Consider the following 12430-nt stretch of genomic DNA (forward strand, 5'->3'; position numbering starts at 1 on the left):
AAACATCCTGTTTATGTTTATGTCCGTAAACTACATTTCCAGAAGGAGGTGTGGTGTCTACACTCTTTGGGAGAACACTAAATGACCAATCACTCTGAAGAGCAAGAAGATGGGCCAATAAATGCCTATGAGTGCAGCTCCCACAGATGCTGGTAATTAATCATAGCAAGTATATTACCAGCACATGAGGGAGAGTGAGTCAGACTATTGATCGCTTAAAGTCTAGTTCACACTACGGAATTTTAAGCCTGATTTGGAAGTTAACAAGCTCGCCGACAGATCGTTTTGTGATCTTGAAAAAATTTGCACGTGCTCGGCACTCGGCAGTCTTTATGTGTGAACTACTGAACAATGCATCAAAGAGGCTCGCTGAAGCGTCGCTGACACCTCCAGACAAAAATTTGATATCTAGCATGCTGAATATTCCAGAGCAGTCGGCCGACTTGACCCCACGTGCGGTCAGATGTATTGACTAGCTGCAGCCAATGAGAGAGCATATCAGTATGTGCTGAATGGCCGTGTGCTCAGGAGAGCAACAGAAACGTCTGTGATTGGCCATAATGGGCATCGATGCACTCGCTTCTTTCTGCGCTAACAAGAACTCAAGAATAGGCTATATTAACAGTGGAACTAGAATTTTGTAACTATTAGAATCATTCTGACCATTCTCATATAACACATCCTATTGTCACATAATATTTACATTCAAAACTTTTATTGAGACATTGAAAATTATTCTTTGTTTGTCTCATCACAAGGTAGAGATGTTCAGGGGCCTGTTTCAGTAAGGAGGTTCAAACAACTCAGAGTTTAAACTTGAACTCTGAGTTGATTTACCGAGAGATTAAAAACTCAGAGTTTTCGGTTTCAGAACAGCTGATCTGAGTTGGGTCAATCAATTTCAAGTAGACCAACTCAGAGTTAAGCGAGCACACCGTGACTTTAAAAAGGCATTATCAATGGAGCGCAGACATTACGAGTGACTATGGCAATATCTTATAAAAGAGATCACCATTTCTTTCTCCAGCTGAACTTGATGTTCTCATGCAAAGTTATAGCAAATATGAGTGTATATATTTGAAAAGAAGCAACCATCAGTGAAGAAGAGACAGTTAGCGTGGGAAAACAGCTGCTCAAGTTAATGCCTAATTTAACTTTTTAAGTATTTAAATATTTAAGTATAATAAAATAAGTAATGTAATTTGTGACGTTTATATATTTTTTTCTAAACTTTCTTTTATACATTTATTATAAATGTCTGCCTTTTTTATTGATCAAGTGATAGAGGTTAATATAACATTTAGAAGGTAAGCAGTACTAAAAATAATTTTTAGAAAGAATAATAATCCCATTAATCTAGTTACAGTGCATATCGAAGGTGAATTGAATTTAATTATTTATTAAAAAAGCATAAGCCATTCTAGTACAGTTCTTCTGTGTGTGACTAAAATGTAGGCAATAGCTATGTTTCCATCCAAATATATTACATAAATGTATGTGCAAAACTGGAATATTGCATAAAAGATGCGAATAAAATTCCATTCAACGAGTCAAAGAGAAAAAAATTGTCACTTCCTGATTAAACTGGCACCAAATATCAACAGTAAAAACAGAATTTACTGTGGTAGAAGAAGCTGCGTCAATTAATTCTTTATTTAGCCTAATTAATGTACTTGCGCCTCAAACACAATGAACACGTGGGGGCGTCTGAAGCCATGAGACGCGGAGACTCTTGACACGCACCAGACGTTCGGAGGTAATTCATAATATACACTAATACTGAAACAGTTAAGGCATTTTAGAATGACTAAAACAATATTTAAGACATGTTACAGTGTGCCCAGCCTGCTGGTTTGTCCATTTACACACATTTTCATAATCATATGATCATGATCTTTTTTTAATGTACATACTGTAATTTGTTCAGTAAAAGTGTTTCCATCGTAGTTTATGCGCACATTTTCTATCGAATAAAAGTTTATCCTACTCAGTTATGCACGTTTTTTATGCATATTTTAAAAAGTTATGTGCATCATGACGTTTCTATCAATCGTTTTTATGCACGTATCCAAAATGAGCATTAAAATAGGTGGGTGGAAACGTAAGGCTAAGGCGAGAAATACCGCTTCATCTTTAAAAAAGGGGAGGAGACAGACAGAAACTCTGAGTTTAGAGAATAAAACCTGCTTCTGACCAGGTTAGATTCACAGAGTAAGTTACCACAGTAACTGACTCTGAGTTAAAGTTACCTCTCTTTCAGAAACAGGCTTGACTTACCCTGCTTTCTCGAGCTTAACAAACCTGCCATTTTGAAATGGAAAACCCAGAGTTTCTCTCATTTCAGGGTTAAAATACTCTGAGTTTTCAGTTAACCTCCTTTCTGAAACAGGCCCCTGGTCTTTAAAGTTTTGTAATTTAAAAACAACAATGTTAGAAAGAAATACACAGATATATAGAAAACGTCAGGGTGTTATAAATATGTTAGTTTTATTTCAAAGAGTTATTAAATTACAAATATAAAAAACTGTGTGTATTTATTCACCGTGCAGATGACCGATCTCAGCTGATTGAGGATGTTTTTAAATGCTCCCTTGAAAGCTTGAAATGCTGTTCAAAATTTCATTGGCTGTGGTTTGGTAGCTTGACTGAGCTGTTGGGGAACGAGTTGTTGTCAGATCCTGTGTGTGACCCCTCTTGTGGATCACTTACATAGCCACATAGTATGAGAACCACAGCGACTAAAAGACACAAAATCAAGAACGGCACAGCAATCTGCCAATATTTAGTCATGTAGTGTGAACTAGGCTTAAGTGAAACACTCAACTCTCAGCTGAAGACCCAGCTGCTGGGACAATGGAGATACCATGTCTTTGTTCTCTCCTTTGAAAGCCGTGGGTTACAGGTATGGCACCTGTTATGTATGTGTGTCTTATCATCAAATGTTCATTCATAAATGGCACATACTTCTGAATTAAACCAGCCACACGCAGGTTAAAATTTTATCACCACTCTTTACTTCTCTTGTGTCTATGAACTCCGTAACATTACAAAACTTCCCATCATGCCACCTGTTTCCCATCTTAAAGACACAGATGCAATCATAGTACAAGACAGTACCCTTCACAAAGCGAACTCCAACATGTGTATATGGATACTTTGGGAGCACATCCGAAAAACGCCACAGCAGATATTCCTGTCGTGCAATTGGTGAGAATTTTGCCAAGCATATCATGATTGCACCAGCATTACCAAGAGCACAAGCTTCCAACGTCCTCAGGCCCTTTAATACAACAAGTTGGGTGCTGGGAGCTTCTGAGGATCTCTCTTGGGTTTGCTAGACGGGGAACTTGCTAAGCAAAGCAATATAAGTGCACATATCTCCAGGTTAGGGAGAATACTGCAAGCAAGTGTTTTTGGACACCAAGCATATTTACCTCCCAATTGTAGTTATCCTGTAATCGAAAGCAAACCAGCTAAACACAAATATTGTAGAATCTTGTGAATGTATTAGGTGTGGCCCAGCCAGCAGCTCTACAGATGTCTGCAAGAGAAAAGACCCATGCTATCGCCCAGGAAGAGGCAAAACTTCTTGTTGGGTGTGGTCTCACTCCTGAGGGACACAGCTCGCCCTGGCACTGATAAGCGAGAACAATGGCATCAACTATTTAGTGGGCCAACCTCTGTTTTGATATGGCACTTCCCTTCTGTCGACCACCATAGCAGACAAAGAGTTGCGCTTAAGATCTCATGTTCTGAATGTGGTCCACATAAAAGCGCAATGAACGAATGGGACACAGCAATAAAAAAGCTGGATCTGCCTCCTCCACAGGCATCCCTTGCAGGTTCACCACCTGATCTTTAAAGGAAGTGGTAGTAACTTTGGGCTCAAGATATTGTGAAAGTAGGCCAACCTGAATTCCATGCACGATTCGCTGACTGAAAATGTTTCCTGTTCCAGACCCTCTTCATAGATGCCAACGCAACCAATAGAGCTGTCTTCATGAACATAATTGTCAAGGATACTCAATCGAATGGCTTAAATGGATCTCTCTGCAGACACCCTAGGATTACAGAGATTTGCCTTAAGTTCATGAGAGGGGGGTGGGATAGATTTAATCACCTTGCGCCTCTGAGGAACTGGATGATTAAGTTGTGCTTCCCCAACGTGCTGCTATCCACCACATTAAGGTGAATGGAGATGGCAGCAGCATAAACTTTCACTGTGGAGGGTGACAGTCTATGCTCAAGCTTATCCTAAAGGAATGCAGTAGGGCAAGTCTTCTGTGTTTCATCTATGGTCCACACATGGAGGTTCCAGAGATCCAGGCGCAAGAGCCAGAGGGTGCCCCATCCCTGAGAATGGAGCTCCTTCTGTGTGAGTTCAGAAACCCAGGTCATATCAGCTGAACCGCACCATGATGGAGTCTCCATTCTCTCGGGAGCGTAAGCTATGTTTTAGCAGCAAATGATTTTAAAGGAGCAGTTTCCGAGCATGCTGAGACATACAGCAGTTGCATGCTCATTGCACACGGCCCCCAGCCTGTGCTGGAAGCATCCAACATGACAACAACATGCTTGGACACTTGTTCTAAGGGCACCCCGGCCCCTGAAAAGGCAAGGACCATCCAAGAACTGAGGGTGCGGTGACACAGCGGGGTGATGGCAACCCTTTGCTATGTTCCATTGCCATTTGGGACCCTGATCGTAAACGCCATTGCTGAAGTAGATTTATATAAAGCAATCCAAGCAGCGTGATATGGCTACAGATTACGTATGCCCCAGTAGCCTCTAAAAAAGTTTCAGTGGGAAAACTGTTTTCCTGGCAAATAATTTTAGTCAGGATAGCACCAGCCATACCAAAGAGCATGTCATCATGGAGATTGAGTGCAGCTTCATATGCAAATAAGAGATGCCCCGCACTGGGAAGAGCTTGCTCTTTTCTTAGTTGACTGAAGCCCCAACTGGTCAAGGTGCCAGATCTAGAGTAAGCCAGTGCTCGACTGCTCTTTCATCGCCGCAAACTCCTGGGTAAAGTCTATGATGATATTGTTGAACAGGCCGGCTTGCCAGTGTTGTGCATATTGGCCAGGTTTAGCCACTAATGGTCATTGATTCAATAGGCATTCTTTGCTTGACCATTTCCTCCCCAGGGCACGAGCGGCTAACTTGATGGATATAACAGCATAGTCAGACACCTTGTGGAGTTCATGCATTGTGCCTGAGAAGAAACCAACCTCATGCAGCTCGACCAGTGCCTTCACTTGCAGACGGCCTTGCCAGCAGCAGTGTAGGCTCAGACTCAGATAACCTACACACCTTGGATGGGAACTTCGTCACCCAAGAGGACATGCCTTGACTGTAATAGTGCACTTTACTAGAGAAATAGCTTCATACACCCTGGCTGCTCCGCCATCAAAGGCTGTGAGGGCAGAAGAATGGAGAAAGGTGCCATTTATGTCTGTTTGAGCTAATTGTCCACCTCTAGAAACAAGGGGACGGGGGGCTTAAAGGGTTTGCACCTCTTGTAAGCCTTCAAGTAGCACCAATCTAGTTGATCCAGTGGCAGGGCCAAGATTGAAGTTACCTCCAGCCCTAATGACAAAGCAGCCAGGGAAAACATGGCCATTTTGTTCAACTCCATGTTCGGAACCTCGCCTAATACCACAAAGAGACGAAGCGGGTCTAAACCGTTATTAGAAAATGACAGTCCTCCTTCCAATGCCACAATGGACATCTGGTCCTTGGTGTCATCAAGTGTAAAAGCAGCCATTCAGGAGGATAAACCATAAGACACACTTGAAGCTTAGATGGAGCACACTGTGAAGGAGTAAGGGGTCCGTGAGCCTGAAGGTGACAGATTAGCCCCTAACAGCAAGGGTAGAGCACCTTTTTGCAAAGGTGACCTCAGTTGCATAACAGACATGCTCTCACATGAGGGTATGAGCTGTCCATGAGCACCGCCTCCACATGCTGGACCCCCGGGTATGTGATCCAATACTCACGCCCATCATTCAGGGAGAAAATAACCACACCAAAAAAAAGCATGGTTGGAATCTGCTCTTTTATTTAAAACTCATCTTTTAGGCACCCAGTGAATGGGACAACGTGAGAAGACCCAGTTCAACCCCCGCTGATCACATTGTAACCCCTAATGGATACCGGAACTTGCTAGAATTTACGATTAGCAGATGCTTTCTTCAGTCACTCTGTGAGGCTTCTAAAGCTAAATGCTTGGTTTACTCTCCTGCACATGCTGGTTTTATACTCAATATGATTGATTAGCAGTACTTGTAAGAGCACTTCTTGTTTGAAATACTCCAGAAGATGGAAATGCGTTCATCTAGCAAATCTCTAGTTTCTTCCCAACAAAACAGAATAACTGTTGCTTATCATACAAAAGAACAAGGAATTTGCAAAATCTACTACTCGATGCTTCACAGAAACCTGGCTGAATAGAGTTGTTCCAGACAGCATTTTACAGCGGACGGGCTTCCAGCAGTTCAGAGCGGACTACATTGTGAAATTGACCAGGAAAGTGAGAGAGCTTTGTTTGTTTATCAATGGAAGGTTTTGTACATATATGATGTGTAAAAGATGATGAGCTTTCCTGATTGGAAGCTATCTTCATTAACTGCAAGCCTCTCTAATTGCCATGCGAGTTTCCATCATTCAGTTTGCGAACACAGTGCAAAAGTATGCAGACTATTTAATCATCATTTTTGGAGATTTTAATAGAGCAAATTAAACCCGTAAACTGCCTAAATACAAACAGGATATCACATGTCCCACCAGAGAAAGCAACAGACTGGATTACTGCTACACTGTCATAAATGATGCATGCCACTCTGTCCCACAAGTGGCTTTGGGACCTTCTGATTGTTTGGTAATTGGTACATCTTCTCTCAATATACAGAAAGAAACTTATCTCTGCTAAGCCATCTGTAAGGACTGTAAAGATTGGACACCAAAACAGAACGGGCCTTGAAGAAGCCTTTTGGGCCTTTGAAATGCACATATTGAACTGTCCTTCATCAGTTTCTGTGAGGACATGCGTGTTTGTAATACGCATTGGTTAGAAACAAATGGTTCAAGGGAAGGAGACAGGAAATTGGAAAGCATTCAAATACATTAATAAATAAACACAGACAGCAGTAGTCCCTCATGCCTGACTAAGGTCAAACTAGAAGAAAAACAAAACACATACTCTAGGTCAGGCCTTTTTATACTTTCCCTTCTGTGTGGGACTTGAGTCAGGTGGCGCACACAGGTGATGCTCATCAGTGCTCACTTCAACAGCTTAGCTCCATTCAAATGGAACATATGTCCCATTGTGAAATACCCCATCAGCCCTAAAGGCTGATTTATACTTCTGCATCAAGCACACATGTATGCAAATAAGATAGGAAGGCATTTAGATATTTCATCTTCAGCAGTGCTTAAACTAATTAAAAGATTCAAGAAATATGGAAGAATTTTATTGTGTGAAAGACAAGGTTGCAAGCCCAGACTGAACTACCATGGTCTCCAATCCCTCAGGCGGCAGTTCATCTATAGGTAATGTCACCACAAGGGCTGATGTCTACTTTGGCAAACCTTTGTCAAGTACCACAATACGTAGTTACATCCACAAAATACTAATTAAAACTGTTACACGGAAGCTCTATTTTAACAGTGTCCGGTAGCACTCAAAGGCTCAGAGGCATCTGTTATGAACCATCACACAGTGTAAAGGTGTACTGTGGTCAGATGAATACGTATTTCCAGTATTTTTGGGGGGAGTAATGGACATCATCCTCCGGACCAAAAAAAAGTATCATGCAGACTGTTACTAAAAACATCCAAAAGCCAGTGTCTGTCATGATATAGGGTTGTGTCAGAGCCCAAAAAGGTAACTTGCACTTCTTGCACTGATCAGTGTCGATGAGGTCTGTAAGGTGACAAGGATTTGGCTTCCTGGCAACATGGGATTGGAATGCTTGCCACACTCCCCTTCCTGACGTCCTGGAATGAATCGTCGTCCTGTTACAAGAGATATTAAAGGAGGTTGGGGGACTGCTAGACTGACCTGCCCATTAAGACCATAATCTTGAGATGTCAGCAAGATTCCCGTTGGCGGCCCTAGCTTGATGTTGGATGTGGAAGTGGACTTCCTGGAGCGCTAGGAACCACCTGGTGATGTTGGTGTTTTTCGCTGAAGCCATCCACTGTAGGGGTGCATAGACCGTCACCAGGGTGATAATGTTTCAGCTACCTGGTTTCTGCAAGGAATAAGCTTCCGACTCAAGTATATGACTGGGTGCTCCTCTTCCTCATGGACTTGTGACAGTACTGCACTCAGCATTGATGCTTCCTGGAGTCTGAAGCATTGATCTGGAGAACAAAGGATAAGCCAAAATCAGGTGCATATAGGAGCGGATAACAAGAAGACAAGATTTCTTTAAGTTTTTGTAAAGCCTGTTCCACTGTCGCACTCCAGGGTATCTTCTTCAGCTACCCCTTTTGTGTCAGGTATGTCAAGGAGCTGGCTATGGATAAGAAATTGGGCATAAAGCAACGATAGTAGCCCGCCAACCCCATAAAAGCATGTACCTGCGATTTAGGATTTGAACTGCTTCCACTTTGAACTGTGGAGATTGGATCAATCCCTGGCCAATGTAATATCCCTGGTATTTTGCTTCCAAGATCCTAAAATTAAACATCTGGGGGTTGGCTGTGAGTTTAGGCTGCCATAGTTCCAGGAGCACCCTCCACAGAAAGATAATATGTTCCTCTGAACACCTCGAATGGACCACCACATCATCTAGGTAAGCTGCTGCGTATTCTTGGTATGGCCCAAAGAGTATGTTCATCATCCTTTGGTAGGTGGCTGTAGCCCCATGCAGGTCGAAGGGAAGAACCCTAGTGCCAGTACCCCCCAGGAGTGTTGAGTGCAGTTTTTTCCTTGGCTTCAGTGGTTAGAAAGACTTGCCAGTATACTTTGAATAAATCTAGTGTTGAAATGAAATGGGCACTACCAGGAGCTCGTCCACTCGAGGCATTGTGTACCCGTCAAAGCTAGATGTTTTGTTGAGTTTTCTAAAGTCATTACAAAAGTGGATGGTGCCATCTGACTTCGGTACCATCACCACTGAGCAGAACCAAGTACTGTGGGATGATTTTATTTTCCCCAACTTCAACATCTTCTCCACTTCCTCCTCTATAGACAGCCAGTGAGGTTCTGGTACTTGATAGGGCCTTTGCTGAACGACGACTCAAGCAGGTATTATTATGTCTTGATAACTGATGACTGATGTCCACCCAGGCTGTACACATCCTTGAACTGACTGACCAAGGTTTGGAGCTCTGTCTTCTATTAGGAGGACAGTTGTTCCTCAATATGGACGATGGGACCTCAATCATCTATGAAGGCGGCCAGCTGTTCAGTTGGTGGTATCGAGCGTTTCAACAGGTTGATGTGGTATAACTGTTCATCCTGTCAACGCACTCTGTAGTTGACCTTCCCGACCCACTCGACGATGAGGTAAGGTCCTTTCCAGGTGGCCAGGAACTTGGAGGTTGTTGTTGTGACCAAGACTAGCACTTTATTGCCGACATGGAACCCACCAATCAAAGAATTTTCTTTTTCTGCTTTGGAGAGATGCTTCTTAACCAGAGACGTCGATCCGCTGTCTCATGTTCCGTATGTACTCTATCACCGTTCGGTGTGGGGCTGTGTCTTGTTTTCATGCTTGTCGGGCCACATCAAGAAGACCATGGGGCTAGCGGCCAAACAGAAGTTAAAATAGGGTGAAGCTGGTAAAAGTTTGGGGCACTTCACAAAAAGCACATACCGGATCATGAAGTCCCAGTCATGCTCATTCTCTGCCACCACTTTACTGAGCATCCACTTCAGAGTTTGATTGACGCATTCCATTAAACCGTTCTGTCTGTGGGTAGTAAACTAACGTACATAGTTGTTTTACCTTGAGTTGGTGGTAGAGGTCCACCATCAGCTGGTACATGAACGGGGTACCCTGGTCAGTCAGGATCTCAGAGGGGATGCCCATCTGGCTGCAGAAAAAGAAGAGTTCTTTTACTATCGCCTTCGATGTTGCTTTTCTGTAGGGTACCACCTCAGGGTGACGTGTAGCATAATCCAGGATGACTACAATGTGCGTGTGTCTCTGAGCGGACTTCAGCAGAGGCTCCACCAGGCTCAGTCTAATTTAGTCAAAGGGTACCTCAATGATTGGTAGAGGTATGAGGTATTAGAGGGCTGGGAGGAGGGTAGTTTGTGGATGTCTTTTGGTAGACTGGGCATGCCTAACAGTATCACTTTACATCCGCCTCCAATCTAGACCATTGAAATCAGTCACAGATTTATTGGGTGATGTTTGGCAGCCTCCAAGTAGCCCCCCACTGGGTGGGAGTGGGCTAGTTCCAACGCGACTTCTTGATGTATCATATTCATGTTGTGCTTTCCCAAATGAGCCACTTGTTGTCACCTGTTGAAACAAGTAATAGAATATATTAGCTTTTGAGTATGTGGACTCACCCTTCTCATAGATCTCTCGTGGCCATGAGAGCAGGTTGGTGGTCCGGTGATGTTCGAGCCTGGAAATTAAGTATTGGTTTCCATTTTTATCTGTGCTGACAAGATGAGTTGAGCTTTGAATCCTGGCAATGACCCAGGAGAAGGGCAACAGGGAGGGTGGGGACTACTCCCACTTTGAAGGACCACACGCCTGGCTTGCTGAGATTGTCACCTGCTGTGCGGTAACACATCTGGTATCACCATGTATACAAGTAATGGGTATTTTTGATTTACCTCTTGGTTTAGTTAATATTATGCCAGGCTGAATTAAAGTTATTGCACTCCCAGTGTCAAGTGTGGCCAGCAGGGGGGTTCCATTCAGCACCACTTTCCGTTTTGCAGCACCAGGAGTAGCTGTGCTATGCACGATGCAGCCAGCATGCCGGTACCACAAGTCTGCTGTCTGGTCACGTGGTACCCTCCGGCAGTCGCCAGGAGTAAGCAACCTTTTGTGGCTGCTCGGCCACTCTCTCCTCCATCCAGTGTGTAGATTGCTTCCACCAGCTCTACCGCCTGCACTAAGGTTGCCAAACCATATTTTTCATACTAAAAAGCCCTAAGAGCCACAGAGGCAGCGCTCGCAGCAATTTCTTGATGACCACTTTCTCTGCAACTTAAGTAGCACTGGGGTTGTCACCAAGGAGCAACAGATGGACAAGATCGGGGAGGTGGGCTGCTTGTAGCTGCATGGGAGAGCCATCGTCATAGGACCAGTTTTTAAACTGTTGCACAATGCTTACTGGTGATAGTCCCACTCGGGCTAAAATTTCTCTCTCTAAAGCCTCATAATCATAATTTTTAAAGTCTTCAGAGCGGAATAATCCCATTGTTACTCCCCGGTAAAAAAGAGCTATTATTTGTGCCTAATCTTCCTTTGGCCAGACTTCACCACTAGCAATGACTTCAAACGTGTGTATGTATGCGTCAATGTCATTCAGTTCAGTAAGTTTAGGAAGGTGGCGGTGGGCTGCAGTGCGTGGGGCTCTGGAAGCAATATTTGCTTGGCCAGCTTAAGCAGTTCTCGCTCTAACCGTTCTTGCTTAGCGGCCAGTTGCTCTGTGAATCCTTGCTGACAGGTGGAAATCTCTGCAAGGTGGCGTATGACTTTCTCCAAGGACTCTGACGTCACCGATCTGAGGTCCCTGGATGGCGGAAGCAGAAGAGAGGGGTGGGAAGAGCGGCCGGCTACTGCAACAGACAGATGAAAGATATTATTTGTGTTATTTCTTGCTAGCAGATGGATTGAGTGGCGTAAAGAGCTTGGTGATGGAACTCCCAACGCAAGCACAGTGCAGAAGTACAGCTCATCAAAGAGATCAAAACTCCTCATCCTACATTGGGCCAAGCAGCCAGTCAATGCTTCAATCAGAGCCAAAGTTGCCAATTTTCCAGCAGAGGAAGGACATTGAAAACTTTCTGCATTGCTTTAAGCATTTGGCTAGGACCTGGAGAAGGCCAGACGATGAACCTCAATTTAATTTCTTAATTGATGTCATGTGTCACACATCCCTTTTGCTGAATTTATAAATCTGCAATATGTTCATGGGGACGTAAAGATGTACTCATAGACTTAAGTAAATATGTGTACAAGAGCAAATGTACTTGATGAATGTAGGAATTGCAGATGACTTACCTATTGACCTAATTTTTAGGAAGGATCTGCCAGTACTTTGATGAACTTTTGCAGTCTACTAATAAACATGTATGTACTGCAGACAATACTGGCCTGTTCAGTGGTTACAAAAGCCTAGGTAAAGGCAAGTTTGCTGCCATTGCCAGACCTACACCATGGTCTGTTGCAAGGCAACACCAACAGTCCCAGAAAGACATATGGTCAAATACGACTGGGAAAATGTT

The 12430-nt window shown here is 43.5% G+C and overlaps 1 protein-coding gene across 1 annotated transcript in view; it reads right to left on the reverse strand.

Annotated features, from left to right (window-relative positions):
- Nucleotides 1–12430, reverse strand: part of LOC110437706 (disks large-associated protein 2-like) — a 64620-nt gene that overhangs the window by 25002 nt on the left and 27188 nt on the right. The window lies entirely within an intron of this gene.

Source organism: Danio rerio, chromosome 20 (assembly GCF_049306965.1).
Source record: "Danio rerio strain Tuebingen ecotype United States chromosome 20, GRCz12tu, whole genome shotgun sequence".
Lineage (NCBI taxonomy): Eukaryota > Metazoa > Chordata > Actinopteri > Cypriniformes > Danionidae > Danio > Danio rerio.